The sequence below is a fragment of the Carex rostrata genome, chromosome 29, assembly GCF_964058835.1.
Source record: "Carex rostrata chromosome 29, lpCarRost1.2, whole genome shotgun sequence".
In the NCBI taxonomy this organism is placed as follows: Eukaryota; Viridiplantae; Streptophyta; class Magnoliopsida; order Poales; family Cyperaceae; genus Carex; species Carex rostrata.
In genome coordinates, this window is record NC_135946.1 from 99504 (window position 1) to 118278 (window position 18775).

At 32.2% G+C, this 18775-nt stretch overlaps 1 long non-coding RNA gene across 1 annotated transcript; it reads left to right on the forward strand.

The window, feature by feature from the left end:
* The first annotated feature begins 15103 nt into the window (after positions 1-15103).
* Positions 15104-17130, forward strand: LOC144546419 (uncharacterized). The gene is made up of 3 exons (XR_013508771.1): positions 15104-15321; positions 15703-16008; positions 16812-17130. It is a non-coding gene; the product is annotated as an uncharacterized LOC144546419 (long non-coding RNA).
* The last annotated feature ends 1645 nt before the right edge of the window (positions 17131-18775 follow it).

Sequence of the window (18775 nt, forward strand, 5' to 3'; positions counted from 1 at the left end):
TTTGAGCTCCAATAAATCAATGGTAAATAAAAAAAATATTTTATGCTGGCCAGCAAATATATATGGAAGCTGGCCAAATAAAAAAAAATATTTTTTTTAGATCCAATATAACATCAGGATGGGTTGTTTCATAAACAATCGATTATGATAGTTATCAGTATCGCCTTCATCAGGATCGGTTGTATTCCGATACTAATATGCATATATAACCGATCCTGATTCCATATTTTCCACCAGTGTGAGATCCATGATGACATACTTTCGAGTTGTTCATTGCACAAGTATTCATCCCTTATTGAGAAAGTATTAATCATCGTCGTGCAAGTGCAAATATAAAAACTGGATACATCACTCATTCATCTTTTACATGTGTCACACCCCAAATCCACCGGGGTCTGACAGCCTGCCGCGTGTATCTATCAGGAGTCACATATACACGCAAGGCAGTGAATCTTTTATATGCATTGCCAATATCCTCATTCGCTGCGTCCGTGTAATAAACCTGAAAAATAATCGGGAGAGGGGGGGTGAGAATAAATTCTCAGTGCGAATTTGCCACAGTTCAGACTATTGGACTTGCAATCAAACTCTATATTCAACAATGAAACCCAAACAATAAACAATGCAAACATATACATATAATCATAAATAACAGAATGCCAATGCACGACAACAGTTAATTCAACTTGCAACACAGTTTACGGAATTTCCAAGATGAATTTCAAACACAACATATATATTTTGGCTTAACTCGATTCATAACTCGGTTCATTAGGGCTTGTAGAAATTACAAATGTTCTTTCGAGCTGAACCATTATCAAACCCACATCTGTAGGGTTACTGACACCTACAGATGGCCAACCGCTGGACCCTTTATCTGACACCCATCTGTAATCACTTGGCTTAACCGTTTATTAAGGTCTGGTTCGAATCACATAAAGAAAATCCACTTTGAGAATCGTTTCCAATAGTCGTAATATTCAATTAACCTTCAAAATGCATTAACCAGTAGGAGAATGCTACCGAGTCACAGACGTTACACATGTCACCCACGAGTTCCATTCACATCTCATAACATAATCACCTTCCCTCGTCCCAACCGGTACTGGGAATATCGAGGGCCGTTCACCTAAGGCCATTTAGGATCCTGGGAATCCAAGTCAGCATACAGCCCGACTTGGCAAATTCATTGGATCCAAGTGCTTAACTTCGTAAATCCATTCACATACATTCACATATTCAATCCAATCGTGGTGACTTTCAATCAAGATCAGATCACAATAGATCAACATAACCTATAACCATACCAGCATGCAAATCATTCAATTCAGATCAATTCGAGTTTAATTTGATTGGGCTATGCAAATGCTCTACACAATTCAGTGATGCAATCAATGATATTCAACATGACAAACGAATACACAGTTTAATTCCTGAAAATAAAGTATCAAACAAGTCCAAGAATCCCGCACCTTATTATGACGAGCGTACCGCTTAATTTAAAGATCAGGCGTCTCGAATTGCCTCGCGAAATCTGGCTCGACTGAGCCTACACCTATATTATACGATTACTTGGTTTAGTTCGGTTACATTCTCAAAACTTAATTTCCAAAAGCCGTCTTTCAATTCGTCAATTCTTTTATACCTTTCGGCTCATTTATAATCATTTTAATTCACGTCCAATTCCAAATTTACATATACACATCATGTCATATTAATTTCAATTCAATTCAAGCCCAATTCAATTTTAGCAATTCAATTATGCATTTATTAAAGGCCCATAGCCCTTAATCCATTTATCTATATTTTTATACATGTCATTTCGGCCCAGCAAGGAAGAGGCCCAAAGTCTAATTAATATACATCAATTCAAAGCCGAAATAACCATATTTCATATCAGATTTTCATAGAGGCCCCTCTACTTAATTTATTTACACCAACAAGGGTAATTAGCATAACCACAACATAGCAATTCAAAGAGGAAATTTGCACCATGTCAGCACGGCATCAAGCACCAGAAAAATGAGAGAAATAACTCACTTCAAATTAGAACAAGGCAGCACCTATGTACTGAACCCGCACAGAATAGCCTACGACATCAATGGTCAAAACAGGGAGGTAAGGTCACAACAAGGAAACAAGGAAACCTCATTGCTTCCGGGAAAATCAACAACCCAGCAAGTAAGCACAACACTTCATAAACTCGATACAACAACAAATCAAGCAGTCAAATAGAAAATTAGAATATTAACCCGATACAGGAATTCATAAGGCAGCAAGGTACGTGATAAAAACGGCCGGGTCTCGAGGTTGGGCCTCACTTCATGGCCGTCAAGATTGAATCAGCCAACACCCAATTAAGCGTCTCCAAACACCAATTTAGCACCGAGAGACAGCACCAATCAAGCCGAGGCAGCACACATCCTCAACCCTAGAAACTAGGGTTTCATGGGAGGGGAGGGGGGGGGCAGAAACCGAGAGAGAGAGGGGGCGGCTGTGGCTCTCATGGGCAGAGAGGAAGAGAGGAGAGATCAGAGACGGGTCCGGTGGGGTTCACCGGCGACGGGAGAGGGCGGAGGGAAGAGGGGGCGGAGCCCCTCTGTTTCTTTGGCGTAGAAAGAGGAAAAGGGGGGGCGCTGATTTGGGGGGTTCTGTCACGTAGAGGGAGAGGAGAGAAAGAGAGAAGGAGAGGTTTAATGGGCTGCATCAAGATTCGTGCTGCAGCAAAATCTAATGGCCTAAATAATTCATAATTTAAACATTGTTTCTTTTAATTGGTTTTAATTCCGTTTCTTTCATAAATTCAAATCGAAAGTTCATAATTTTTTGTTACTATATTTGTACATATAATTTGTGTATTTATCTCTCAATTTAAGATTCGAATAATTCGTTCTCAATTTATATAATTTTTATATATTCCATTAACTCTCTAAAATTCCTAAATGAACTAGTTTTATAAATTCTAAAATCCAATTGTACGAATAATTTCGTATAATTATGCTCTTATTTGGAATTCAATTTATTTATTTATTTACACGAATCTAATTAAATACATTTCTTCTTTCCTAAAACTTAAAAAGAATTGTAACGGATTTTCTAAGTTTCTAATTTACCGAATAATTATAATTTTATTCCTAATGCTATATTTTATTTTATGTTTAAACTCTAAATTTTAATATACATAATTTCATACTTCCTTTATATTTCGAAATTTTAGTTTTGTTTTAGTCGGTCAGAAAATTCCCGAACGATCGTTAAGTTAATTAAACTTTTTATTTAAGCCAAATGATCAATTTAGAAATTTTAATCAAGTTTGAAAATTTCAGAATGTAACAACATGTTTTTAGAGGTGGGTTTTTTTTTCTCCGTTAATTTTTATCTTTCAAATGAGATCCATGATGACATATATTTTCGAGTTGTCTGTTGGACAAGTATTCATATCTCGTCAAGCAAGTATTCATACCTCATCGAGAGAGTATTCATCATCGTCGTGCAAGTATAAATACAAAAACTGGATACATCACTCATCCATCTTTTACACGTTTTTAGAGGTGATTTTTTCTTCTCCGTTCAATCTAAACAATATTTCTGATGATATGTGAGGAATTTTACAAATCAAAAACCACAAATGTTTTCTACACAATTTTATCTTTCAAATGAGATCTATGATAACATACTTTCGAGTTGTCCATTGTACAAGTATTCATATTTTGTCACGCAAGTATTCATTCATACACATTAAAGTATTCATCTCTAAGGCAAAGTATTCATTCGTATACCTCTATTTTTTTTCAAAACAAAATTATTGAAGATTAGATAACAATATTTCCTTGAAGTAATGATAACAATATTATAAAGAAAATAAATAAATTTAATAGAAAGTATTCACACTCGTGCATTGATGTGTGAATATTTACATTGTAGTGTATTTTATTTCAACATACTGTTAGATAAATATATTTTGTTACAAATTTATTTTGGAAATTGATGATATTAATATGTATACATGGAAAGTATTCATACATATAGGTTGAAGTATTCATTCCTAAGATATCAAGTATTCATACATACACGTTGAAAAATTTATATCTAAGATATAAAGTATTCATAACTAAAATATCAAGTATTCATTCCTCTATTTTTTTCAAAAAAAATATCTATCATTTCTTAGTGAAACCTAATTCACCATTAATGAAGCTTTGTTCTTTGAAAATAACTCGCTACTTGAAACTTTAGTCTTTGCTAGATGAGAAGTACAACATTCGATCAAACAAGTATATCAAGTATTCATATCAAACAAATCAAGTATTTACATTGCACAAATTAAACATGTACATCTAATACAACATAAAATATATTTTGTCTTATGCCTATTATATTAGATATTCATATCAAAACTATCAAGTATTCACACCTCAAAAATAAAATATGTACACCTTATAAAACAGAAATACACTAATTTTGAATTCTAAAAAATACATGAACAATACAGGTGGCATCAAGACCACATGGAAAATGATGTCTCAAGTCAGTGGCATTATTTTGAACAAACGTGACAAGATGTTTGGGTTCAATTTCAGCTCATTTTCTCAAAGCAATCATCAGATCCTCATTCGGCTCCTCTAACAAGAGAGGAAATTGTCACATACAAATAATTGAAAATTGCACTTGATACATATAGTTCATGTCACTAAATTCCTTGATGACCATACCTATCGTTAACAAATAAGATAATAATAGGTGAGGGGTTTAACCATAAGCACCATATCAGGTGAAAATTTTTGGTACATATGAACCCCTACCAATCTTTACCAGTATTATTTCCACAACGTGTGGTAGTTGTACCAATTAAATTTATTTACAGCTCAAGGCTGAATAGGGACTCCGTATTTCTGATATAAATTGCATAACAGTCTGCACCACTAGGAACAATTTCATATATCTGATTCTAACAAGTAACAACAGTTTCATATCTCTATACAATGGAATTTCTAGATAACATGAATTGTTAATGGTGAGAGCCTAATTTGTGACATATGCAGATCTTATTTATGGAATGTGCAAGAAAAGTGAAATTGAGAAGGCAAAGGATTTTTTAGTACTGATCAGATTCACATACTTGAACATTAAGCTCTTGCAAACTATTAGTGCACTTTAAAAATTAATGAACTAACTTACATTTTCATACCAGCTATGGGTTTGGTACTTTAGCATATATATTATGAACAGTTTGGGATATGTGGCTGGTACCAGCTCAGTATCAGCTTTTTGATATTTGAACAGTCGGTACTAGAATAAATTGGGTACGGGTACACTACTTTACTGAGAGAGCCTAGGTGAAAAAAATGAAGTAATTTCCACAATATATATTTTGATGGGAAGAAATTGTTAGTGTAATAATCTAGAAGTCAATAATACGATAATTGATTATATATAAAGCTTTGTTCATGAATTGGATGATTAATATCATTTTGTTGCCTTGAGTATTGTTGTATTTATGAATCATTTCGAGTTCATGACTGGAATTGTGAAACTTCATAATATAGATAATATATACTCCAAAAAAGTCACTGGCCAATGTAATTAGCAGGAACACTAATTACCACGATAAGGTTAGTATGTGAATTAAATGATGGTCAAGTTTTACAGACCATAGACAAGGAGTTGTCATTTTAATCACATAGATATATGTTCCAGGAACATGATATCTGACAGACCCTGAATGAAACATTATACAGAATTGTGTTCATGTCATTAATGTTTTCATTCAGTGTTAAGTTCTAAAGTATGAGGTATTCATCTTTCCTACTAAGAAATATATATGTGTGATTGTTATCAAACGCTGTCGGTAAAATGCAGTTATAACGGTAGCTCTTCGGTATACATGACTTAGCTGAGGTAGTGATGGTTTACCAAAAGTACTATTGTCCCTCGTATCTCTATACGAGCTATAGCATCACTGGGCCCCTTGATAGAATAAGATTATCAGCGCGCGGTATGATTACAAGAGTAATCATATTTGATAATCTGCTCAAGATCAAGAAAAGATTAAGTTTACAAGGATGACACACACCTATCTTGAAACTAATCTGATAGCTATGAGACAGAAGAACAGACACAAGTAAATTGTTTACTGGATCGTGATATTGTACTGTACAGCATCATCTGTGTAATTGGATGGTCATGATGTGTTGCCAGATGCCGCTCATGATTATAGAAGTTAAAACAGTTTTAACTCTATTTACCAACATAACACAGATCCTATTGGGTCACACCATATAGGAGTTAATCGAAGAATCTTATTGTGATTGATTATAAATTGGTTATGATCAATAGTAAGATGGTTATAATTAATTATACGTGTTATAATTAAATTATAAATGTTATGTAAAAATAACAAGCAAAAACATTGGTTAATTTATAAACGTATGTGACACGTCGTATAAAAGTTAACCGGTTAATTTATAAATGTGCATGACACGTTGTATAAATTACCGAAACAACAACCGCAAGAAATAAAATATAAATATATATATAATTATTCAGAATAATTATACGAATATTATTTGTATTCGGGCCGAGGGCATTCGGATCTTTTCAGATTCGTCCTTATCCGCATGACACGTCATCGATCCTATCCAGATGACATGTCATCAATCCTATCCACATGACATGTCATCCTTATCCATTCAATGACATATCTTGTAAATAGGCATATATTGAGGGGTATTTCGGTCTTTTGTGAACCTCCTCAAAAGCCTATAAATAGAGGGGTGCATGTAGAGAAAAAAACGGCTAATTCACACGTATCGTTTCGTGCAGAATCGAATCGGTATTTTCTCTCTTTCTCGGTTTCTCTCCCAAATAGTGTTTCGGTTGAGAAAAGAAAGTTATACGTAGTTGACGTATAATCTTGCGGGTTGTTGTGGAGTATATTTACGGGATCGATGAATATTGTTTTACCGAATTTCGCGGTATGTCAGTTTTGCTTATTTGTGAAACTGAGTAACCAAAAATTTGTGTTTACAGGTTTTTGTCTTTTTCTCTGTGAATAGTGTTTTTGCAGAATTCCGCGATTTACGGTATTTCTGGCAAAAGAAATAAACCGCTCTCTGGTTAGTCCTGGTGGATAACCTATAGAGGCACCATACGTTTGGTGCTCCGAGGAGAATCATTCCCGTGATAAAACTCTACTCGCTCGGTCTGCATTCCAACTGTGATTTGGAAACAAGGTATAAATATGTTATATTAATTTATTTAATTGGTAAGTAGATTAAAGTTTTAGAAATCAATCACGGAGTAGATCTGTAAAAGGATTAAATTGGGTTTTGATGCCAAAGGAATACTGAAGGTGGACCGCCTTGGAAAGTTTCCTGACATACCCTGTTTAATCCTTGGCTTAAGTTAGAAGTAAAATTTTTGTTTTACGTTCTTTCCGCAGCTTAAGCCTAAACGGATTTTGGTTACCTCGAAACCCAACAGAAATTTTTGTCTTCAGCATCTTGCGTATTTTTTTTCTTTCATCCTCTACAAATTAACACCTGCTTCGAAGTGGTATAAGAGATCACAATGTATAATAACTATCAAATCTAAAAAAAGGGCAAAATTAAATAGAGAAGCTACCACTCGATCTAGAGCACAAACATGCAACATTAAGCAAGAAAAACGAGAAGCTTAAAAGTTCAGTGTCTACGGTAAATAGAAAAAGGTACTAATGAATCAGATCTGAGAAAAATACATACACAGCAGCACGCTTATGAGATAAACACGGCCTTTATCGGCGGAGTCGGCGGCGAACAAGAGGCCGTCGTCATCTGACACGGCAATGCACGACAAGTCTCCTGCTGTAGTAAGGTTTTTAAGCTGGATCATACGGGTTTTGAGTACGGACCGGGGCGTGGCAAGGTCCTGGCGAGTAGAAGAGGAGGTGAGAGTAGAGAGAGAGGAACTCCGACTGGAGATAGTGGTTTAACTGGCAGATTGACTCATCAGCCCCCGAGCAGGCAACCTAGGTGAGAAGAGCGGAGGAGCCATGTTAGCCATGTTAGCGGACTTGAGGTGATACGCTGAGCCAAAATCACGAGGGGAAATATCGACGGAGGAGCCATGTTAGCGGAGTTGAGGTGATCTGGGGGAATTAGGTGCTAATTTAGTTCTTTGGCCATTAGACTTTGGCCGTTAGCAAGAGTAATTCAATTCGGGGGATAAATGGGGGATTGATAGACTGGGGTTATTATAATTACTCAAATTGATAATATACCCTTATACATGCATAAATGTGTGCATTAAAATAATTTGTAACAGGATTGAACTACAGGTCATTCTTTCCATCCCACTTAGAGTGTGCTCCACAAGTGGCGTCCATAGAGGAAGGGGAAGGGACGGGAGGAAGATAGATGGGGGTAGCGTTACTTCCCAACAGTAAATCTTACACCCTGAATCGGGGGTGACAAGATCCGCCAAAAATATACACTGTGGCTCTCCTTTCTCCCCTCCGAACAGTAACTCGTCCCCTCCTCTCCCTCTCCGTTTTTTCTCTTCTGGAGCAAGTTAGAGGCAAGGGCAGCCTGTAATTTCTGAGTTTTCTCCTTTCCTTTAATGAGCATCTTCTACCCCTCTCTGAAGCAAGCTCTTTGGCTCAATCGGTACAGAGAAAATTAATCCATTATCCACCTAGGCTAATATTACCTTCACATGATGCACTCCTAGTACCATTTAATACACTGAATTCTCATTGAGTATTCCCATCAAACCTTATTTTTATGGACATTATAGTGAATTGCAACAGTTAGGCTGGCATATATATATATATATAGAGAGAGAGAGAGAGAGAGATGAGCTACGGTGAGTTGTGAAGTAAAACGCGTTTCTACTTCATGCTGTATTTTTATTTTGAAAGTCCAAACGACCGATCCGAACCGTTAGATGTGATCTCCATATTGAAATGTGTTTGGAGACAAAATTTTACATTTTTTGGATTTTTTTTTTTACTATTTATTAAGCAATTTTAAAAACTGCTGTTTTGCTGTGAACAGTAAAAATTTCTAAACCATCGGATCAGCGATTTTCAAAATTGCTTAATAAATAGTAAAACAATTCCAAAAAATGTAAAATTTGGTCTCCAAGTACATTTCAATATATGAAGATCATGTTGAGCGGTTCGGATCGGTTGTTTAGATTTTCAAATCGCAAAATATGAGTGTGAAGTAAAATAGTCGCTTTAGATTTTCAAATTGCAAAATATGAGTGTGAAGTAAAATAGTCGCTTTGTTAAAAAAAAGTAAAGGTTTGGCCAGTCGTCGTCTAGTCTATATATGGGTCTGGCATATATGTGTTCTAGTTTGACAAGTCCAGATGGTTAGAATAGATTTTTTGTGTATCTAAAATGATGAGCAATTTATATCTTGACATGCCTTCGGGCTATTTATGCCAAAAAGATTAAAAAGAATATATATATATATAGAGAGAGAGAGAGAGAGTGACTAATGGGCCAAAATACATATAGTTCAAATTTAACTTTTCAAAATTCAAACGGTCGATTCGAACCGTTCATCTTGTTCTCCATATTAATATGCGCTTGGAGGCCAAATTTTATATTTTTCTGATTTTTTTACTATTTATTAAGTATTTTACAAAATTGTTGATCCAATGGTGGCTTAACAAAGCAGTAAAATCAGCAGCCACTGTTAGATCAACAATTTTCAACAATTTAAAAAAAATAAACTATTTAAAAAATAAATAAATCAAATCTTATAAAATAGCTATTTGCGATATTTTCAACATATTTTGTCACAATATCATTATTTCATAAACATGTTTATAAGTTAAATAAATGATTCAAACAATAAGTCATCTGATAATTACAAGAAATTAAAGATTTTGCAAAATTAATGATTTTCAAATAAAAATGTGGTAACTAAGTATAGTTGTTGTAAACAAAACAATTAAACATTGTTACAATATTAGCAAATGTTCCTACAGAAATTAATAAAACCATGATAAATACAATTGCAACAAAAACGTTGCAAAAAATTAAAAATATTTTTATAAGTTAATATATATTTATTAGGTTAGTATATTGTTAATAAGATAAATATAATTAATTTTTTCTAAAATAAATTATATGGTTTCTGCTAAAAGAATATTGATTTTCTCCATTATTTTAGTAAATTAATTTCCCCAAAATTACTAAATTCTTGGTAATTTAGTAATTAGGTCATTTAATATATTAGTTGATTGCATGGAACAAATAGCACAAGTGTATAATATTTTATGAGGTTTGTTGAAAATTTTATAAGGTTCCATTTCCAAATAATATTACATATAAGCAAAATATATATGTTGTTCTTCCATATTATTTAAATGCAACTGTATATAATTGATTATATAAAAGTTTATTCACAATATACTTGTGAGAAGTAACACATTATGTATGATAGACTCATTTATGATGACCGATGACATGCAACAAAGCATGACATAATTATGTGGCTTAAATTGAGCATCTCCAGTGATTGCTTATGGATTGCTTATGCTGATGTGTCAATTGTTTTTGTAATTGCTGAGTTGTATGGCTATTGCTTATTTAGCCATTGTTGAAAATAATTGCTTAATAAGAAATCATTTTCTAAAGATGAGTTGGCAAAATATTTTTAATTCTCAATTGTTTGGTTGATTGTACCAATGTAAGAGTGGATTGCTTAATTTTTAAAATTTTCATAATTGCTAATTTAGCAATTAATTTCAATTGCTGGATTGAAGATGTTCCGACCATTAATTCTGGCCCCTCCAAAATTGTAAACTTAGTGTGGCCCATAAAAGTAACTTTTTGGAATTATGTTGGTACAGCCCAACCTAATTTCTGGGCCCCTCTATGTTAAGCCTTTACCAATTATTTACACCGATGGAATGTAGTACTCCATAGAGGATCCAGCCTCCTCTCATATTTTCTTTCACAAGAGATCCACACAGTTAAAATTCGGAAATTTTTCAAAATGATCTACCTTCAAAAATAGTGGGACAAAATACCTCCTCTTGCTTGATAGTAAATAACGTGAGAATAGCATCAAAGAAATAAAAACTAAATAGCTGTGCTTAATAATTACCATAAATAGAGAAAGAGTAACATATATAGAGAGAGAGAGAGAGAGAGGGATGGGGGAGGAAAGAGAAATTATTAAGCAAGAATATTTTGTTAATTTTTTTGATTGTCTGAACTTTTTTAAAAATTAGATTTTATAAAATTTCCGTCCAAACCATCCCTCGTTGGTAACAGGACATTTTTGCTTAGATCAGGACCATTCGATCGGAATCCGGGCCAAGTCATTCCCTTTAATATTCGTGCATGGTCCTTAATATATATGTGTGCAGATTCTGATTGAACAGGTTGGATCTAAACAGAATTATTGATATGAATTTGCCAAGCCTCCGCGCCTCATTTTATAGTTACCGGTCTCATGTTTTTTAAACCGTTTATTTAATGGTGTACGATTTCACAAACGACGACCCACACGGAACAAGAAACATAAAAGATTCGAACATTGAATAACTCAATAATTTAATAATTTAATGTAGTATAAATTTATTTAATAAGAGAGAAAATGACCAAGAGACAAGTCCATATCCTTAATTTGAGGTAATTCATTTTTGTTTAGATCCGTACTATCGATCTGAATCCGAATTAATCTAGACCGAGGTGAAATGCATGGGACATCTTTAATATCTGTGGGGATTCTTATCGGACGGTCCAGATCTATACAGAAATATATTTGTTACCTTAGGTGATATAGGCATGATATGAATTCCTTAATTTCTTGGAGTAGTGCTATAAAAATTTTGATTTGTAATTGCAAAATATATTATAGAAATTAATATTATTTTTTTTAGTCTCTAATTTTTCTTTCATTCTATTTTTAGCAAACATATTTTCTGTCCTTTTATTATTTTATTGTTTTAGAGTTTTGTTATAATTGTATAATTAATGCACAAAACTTTCAGTTACTGTATGAATAGTTGAATACTTTAGAAAAATGCAAATGAATTGATATAAACACCTAACTATATTTTTTTTTAAACTGAACAAGTCATATTTAAGTACCAAAAAATTGAGTTATTCATCAATATCACTTTCTTTCTATTTATATAAGAGTTTAAAATTCTAAAAAATCTAAAATTTGGTCTCCAATAAAAATACCAAGTGTAGATGGCAAGAGCGATTCTAATGAAACATTTAAATTCCAATTTTCAAAATTTCAAAATTTAAATCCATAGTACTGAATTTTTATTTTTATATTACATAGAACCTTAGCACACAACTCAAACTAATATTATAAACGCTCTAATTATAATGTGTTGATTTTGGCAAACTAATATTACAAAAATACATATATTTAAAATCGCATAATATAATTGTTACAAACTGTGTAGCTACGATAATGTGCACTAGTTAAGTATTGCTAAGTTTGTTCAAATAAAAAAATTTACAAACTAGGGAATAATAAAAAAAAATTTAATATCTTTAATATATGTTTCTTTTGAAATATGTGCTACCAACTAATAATATCAAGACAAATATATTAATTTGTTTATTAATATTTTAAGGAATGTAAATATAAATATTTTGATTTTCTCTAACATTTCATGTATTATTTTGTTTTGTCAATTTAGTTTTTTTTTGTCCATTTAGTCAAGTATTTTCTATATAATTACTTAGAAAATGTAAACATAGAAAGAAAGAAACATAAACATTAATATAAAAAATGTAAACAACTATTAATATTTCTTGAAAAGATAAATAGACAATTCTTGAAGTAGGTTCCTCTTTCATAGTACGTAATAGCACGCTTTTCAAAGTGAGTCTGAATCTGAATTTGAGTCCGATTCGGGTTGAAAACGTTGGTTCTTGTCACCTAGTTTTACTCATTTAATGTTTCAGTACTCCAGCTGCAAAGAGAACGCCCGGCCTTTTTTTTAATACCCAAAAAAAAGAAAATTATAAAAATAACCTCTAATTTTTTTTTATATATGTCCCGACCGCTGGGCTGTGGGGCGGGCGAAAATTCAAGCGAGCCGCCTCATGTCCGGGCGGTCCACCTTTTTTTATTAGAGATCTTAGTATTTTGATTTAAATAATTTTGTGAAGAAAAAGTTGTTTAGAGTGTATGCCAAAAAATAAAACATTTGATATATTTATGAAGTGATGTCGTAATTCTTTATAACTTTAATTTTTTGTTTGTGAACTTTGATTTTATTTGTCAGTTGGATGTCACAAGTCTAAATATAATACTAATTAAGGACTTGGCCTTTATTAAAAATATTCCAAGCTCTGATAGCTTGTTGATCTTCTTCTCTTTGTTTATGGTACTAAAACAGTAGTTTAGAGCTACTAAAATATGTTCAAACATCAAATTAGATCTCTATTCATGCACAAAGTATCCTAGATTGACCTCTGGTATGGTATCAAGTCCAAACTCAGCAGCCAAGCACTAAGCAAAGACCACTGGTATAGTGCAATGCACTAAAAATATCAAATTTGACCTTTGCTGGTAAATTAATATCCTATCTAAATTAATTGGATCCGGTTTGGTATCGGGTAATAGAATTATAGCAACACATCTAGTTACTGTTTTGTTAATTAATCAGTTGGTCTCTGTTGGATTTGCTTCCATTTGTTAGAACTAATTAAATAATAAAATAAAGAGGCAAAGGCTTCTATGGACCTATTTGTTAAATGAACATATTTTTATTTTTAAAGTTCAAATGATCGATCCAAACCGTTCATCTTGTTCTCCATATTAATATATGCTTGGAGACCAAATTTTATATTTTTTAATTTTTTTTTTACTATTTATTAAGATGGGTACAAAAAATATCAAATTCAGACTATTGAATTTTGTATCCATCTTAATAAATAGTAAACAAATTCCAAAAAATATAAAATTTGGTCTCCATGCACATATTAATATGGAGAACAAGATGAACGGTTTGGATCGATCATTTGAACTTTGAAAATAAAAATATATTCATTTTACAAATAGGTCCTTATGCCCATAGAAGCAACACTCAAATAAAGATAGTCTAAAAATTTATTTTGAATAATTAAATAATTAAATAAATTTTGAATTTTGAATTTGGTCTACTTTCATACGTCAGCTGCCAATTCAGTGGTGGGGATTAAGCCGACTGTGGGGCTCACCAGCCGGAGTGGAGTCATTCCCATCTCCCCTAGACAAGGCTCTGCTGGCTATGCATATAATTTTTTTTTATTTTGAAGTTTAAATCTTTTTTTTATATTATTGTTATTGAAACAAATTAAACAAGTGGAATATTACTGACATTATATATATATCAATACAGCCCGATCGATTTGCCAAACAGTGGCAGATGCAGTGTATGTATAATATGCCATTGCAGGATATGACTGATATGATGCCAAAGCGACCGGAGAAGCAACAAAGATATATTGGAAAAATTGTGAAAATGGCATTCCGAACTTTGAAATTGGAAAAATAACACGAGTGAGTCTATGGTACTATGCATATTACAATTTGTTACCGTGCTACGGCTCTATATTCGAGTTTTCAAATTCTAATGGTCGATCCAAACCGTTCATCTTGTTCTCCATATTAATATGTTTTTGGAGACCATATTTTACATTTTTTGAAATATTTTTACTATTTTATTAGATTTATTGAAAATCACTGTTTTTGGATGGTCCAGAATTTTCAGATCAAGTGATTTTCAATAAATCTAAAAAATTAGTACAAAAATTTCAAAAAATGTAAAATTTGGTCACCAAACACATATTAATATGGAGAACAAGATGAACGGTTCGGATTGACCGTTAGGATTTGAAAACTCGAATATAGAGCTGTAGCACGGTAACAACCCGTGATATGCATAGTACCATAGACTCACTCAAATAACACTCCAAACTTTAATAATTCCTAAATTTGTCATTAATGTTGTATTCTTATACTTTTTTTTATTAAAAATTAACTGAAAAATATTGTTTTGGTATATGTATTTCTGTATTTCCGATTATACCCTTCATTACTCCAAATTTCTTCTTTCTGTTTTGGTATACCGCATGCCTCCAGTTGTGAGGTGCAAACCTCTTCACAACTCAGACAGACGATTAACTCCTCCAAACATTTGCGATGGCACCTTGCTAGTAAACTCGCCTCCTCCCTAAATCACCTCCTCCCTAATCTCCTCCTTTTGCTGCTGCTGCGATCTTTCCTAAATCGTGCTGCTGTGATCTTCCCTAATCACCTCCTCCCTAAATGGTGCTACTGCGATCTTCGTGCTGCTGCTATTAAGGTTTTATGTCTTCCTTCTTTTTTAAACTCATCTATAGACTTCCTTAGTTTTGTTGCTTGAAAATTGTTACTTTTCTGTTTTAAATTTAGGGCTTTAGGTTTTCTAAAAATTTGGTTCAAAAGTTGACTTAGATCTATAGAAAAAATGGTTTATCACTGTTAACTTAGATCAGGTTTCGAGATTTAATTAATTTTTTATTTCGATTTTAGATTTTGAATTATGAAAAATTAGTTAGGAAATTAAGCATGGAATTCCTACTGGTTTCGTTACTGATTTTTTCTTTTTAATTGCTAATTTTTATGCTTCAACATGGAATTCCTATGCTTCAACATGAAATTTATGTTTTTATTTGCTAATTTTTTTTCTTTTTACTGATTGCAGCATGCTTTCGTTAAGCAATTTTATGCATCAAATGTAAAGAAAATTCCATTGTACGTTCCATTGCCAGTAACTCTAATCTACCCAGCACCTTAATCGCCTCCTCCTTTTGATCTAATCAGTATGCATCGCCATTAGTCCTCCTTTGAAAACTCTACACAATCGATTTCATCTACCGCCGCCCAGCCGAGTGACAGTCTGTTGCCAATTGTGCAATGCCCGAATTGCCGGATCGATGTGAACAGATTTGTGAGCGGTACCACAGTAAATTCACAGAGGATATTCTACAAATGCGTAAACTGCAAAAAGGTACTAGATTTTTTGACAAATGATCTCTAGGCTATTTTTGATGGGTCGTTTGTATAATTTTAATTTGGTTTACCTTGTTTAGAAGTAGTTGGCTGAGTTTGATGATTTGATAACCTTCGTCTTCTTGCTCCATTCCAAGCTTGATCTGAGATTTTCTTGTTGTTTAATGTAAAAATGTAGAATGAATACTCAGGCCATTTCAATCTGGTGTGAATCTCAAAATGGACCTTCCTATATTTTACACAAGCACTGAGCCACTGAATTGATTTTAGCATTGTCTTTGGCTTAGGTACCTGATAGGATATGAATTCATCATATAATTTTATAGTCTTTGCTTCTACTCTAATAGATCAATAGTTTGGATTGGCAAATATAACCTGTTATGGTGACTCCATTTTGTTGTGTATTTAATTGGTAATTCCATTTTGCTTAAACTGTTCTAGTGACTGAGTAGAATATATGGAGCACAATAGCAGTCCTGTATTGGGTAGTAGTACTGTAATATTCCATAGAAGTCTTACTTGATTTTTATTTAACCTGACTAGAACTGAAATTAATTCAAGTTGGAGTCACATAGTCATATTCTTTAATTTAATCTTAGTTTTAGCTATTGGGTAGTATTTGCATATAAACCAAAATTGTTAGCTGGAAATTGTACTGTAATCTTGGTTTTAACTATTGGGTAGTATTGTAACATTCCAAAGAGTGATTACATGCAAACATGGATCACTTAGTTTTGATTTGAGCATAAGAGTTAGCACTTAATTAAAATAATTGACATGTGGTTTTATTTTATTTCGCAGAAGTCATTTTTGTGCAGGTTCTGGATGTGGGAAGAGGACTATGAGAGTTATCTTCATAAAATTGGAGTTGTGGGCATGCGGAGTGATTTGAATTGTCAAATTGTCGCTCGATTTGATACTGAGATTGAAAAATTAAAGAAACATAACTCCCAAATTGTTGCATTAGCAGAGAAGATAATATTCCTTCTTGTTATAAATGTTGTTGTGATGATTTGTATTTTGATTGTAATTATGTGCAAGTAGTATTAGAAGGTGATTCTAGTTTTTAGAACTTTTGTGGACTTTATTGTTTAATTGTATGTTTTTGTGAACTTTTGTAGATTTTAGTAGATGCTGGTTGGAGTAATTGTGTGACTATGGTCATGTATGTTTATTGCTTAAATCTAAGTGTCAGATTTAGTGTGCTTCAAAAAAAAAAAAAAATCATATGGTTACTAGTAAAAGTGAATTCTTGTGATTTAAATCTAAGTGTCAGATTTGAAAATGACAAAAAAAATTTTATGATTTCTTAATAAAAAAAAAACAGTAAAACTGAATTATTATTCTCTTGCAATTTAAGACTTTAATTGTACTAGTCAGTTTATAGGCATCATGAAAAAAATAATTGCATTCTTTAGACATCATAACTTAATCGAGATCTCAATTTCATTTAAACTTCATGGTTATAAAGACGAAAGAATAGAGCAGAGAAAAATATTCGTGGCTAAATTAGATTCAATTATGGACCTCCTGTTACTTTGAAAATTCAATTAGTAGTTTGTCAATTTTAGGCATCATTTTGTTGGATTGATCTTATATTATTTTCTTAATATAAATGTAAATTCCAGGAATAAAGGGGCAATTCTAATCCACAATATTGAAATAACGAACGTTAGGGCAATCTATTCCAACAAAATTAAGTTGTGGAGAGCTTGCACTTGCTGCAGAGTTTAAAGGCAATTAATTAAAGGATAATTTAATTTCTATTTCAAAATCCTCAGAGCAGATTTTAAAGGAGAATTTAATTTCTATTTTAAAAAAAACATTAAACCACATTTTAGTATGGACACAAATTTAATTTTAGTATGCTATATGAAATCAGAAATAAAAAAAGTTATATTATGCTATTGTCATAAATTAATATAAGTTATGATTTTTTTTTAAATTAATGCTTCAAACTACCATGTAGTTTTAGTAATATGGAATTTGGAGGTAGCCAAAATCCATTCTTAAGCTAAATTAAATTAAATTAAATTAAATTCTATAGATGTATTAGAAAGGCAGTGTTAATGTAAAAAGAAAAATGCAAATAGAGGCAAGTACTTCATGATTGACTTTTGTATATTACCCAACCTAAAAATTAAAGTTGAAATATGATCAGTTTTAGAGGTAAGTACATTGAAGGTTAAGTATTAGATTTAATTTTATATGTTTGATGTCATTATAAAATTAGAACAAATTTAATATAATTCCACCACCATTTGGAGGAAACAAAAGGCTAGCTTTGATAATTTTCATGAGTTAAAAAAAAAAATTCATTTTAAAAAAAATAGGAATAGTTATGCACTGCTTTTTTACTTCCTTTTTATAATATATTTTTTGAAACATCTAAATTTAATATAAAAAATAATTTCCATCCTTTTATTTTTTGAAACACCCTAAATTATTTTACATTAACTTATGAGAAGTATTTTGAAAGTTAACAATTTTCGTCCTTTTATTTTATTTTTTGGAATATATTTGTTATTTTCTTAATTTCGAACTTAAGCTTTATTAATTTTTTTTTTTTTTGGGGGGGGTAAGAACTTTTGACATCTAATTTTGTATTTTTTTTTTCCCTCCTAATTTGATAGTCTGAGTTTGGCTTTCTAATTCACGCTTTTTTTAAATGTTAAATTAAGTCCCACTTTTCTTGAACAAAACCTCTCAGCGGCCATCTGATTAAGATTAGACGGATTAGAATAGTTTAGAAAGAAATTAATCAG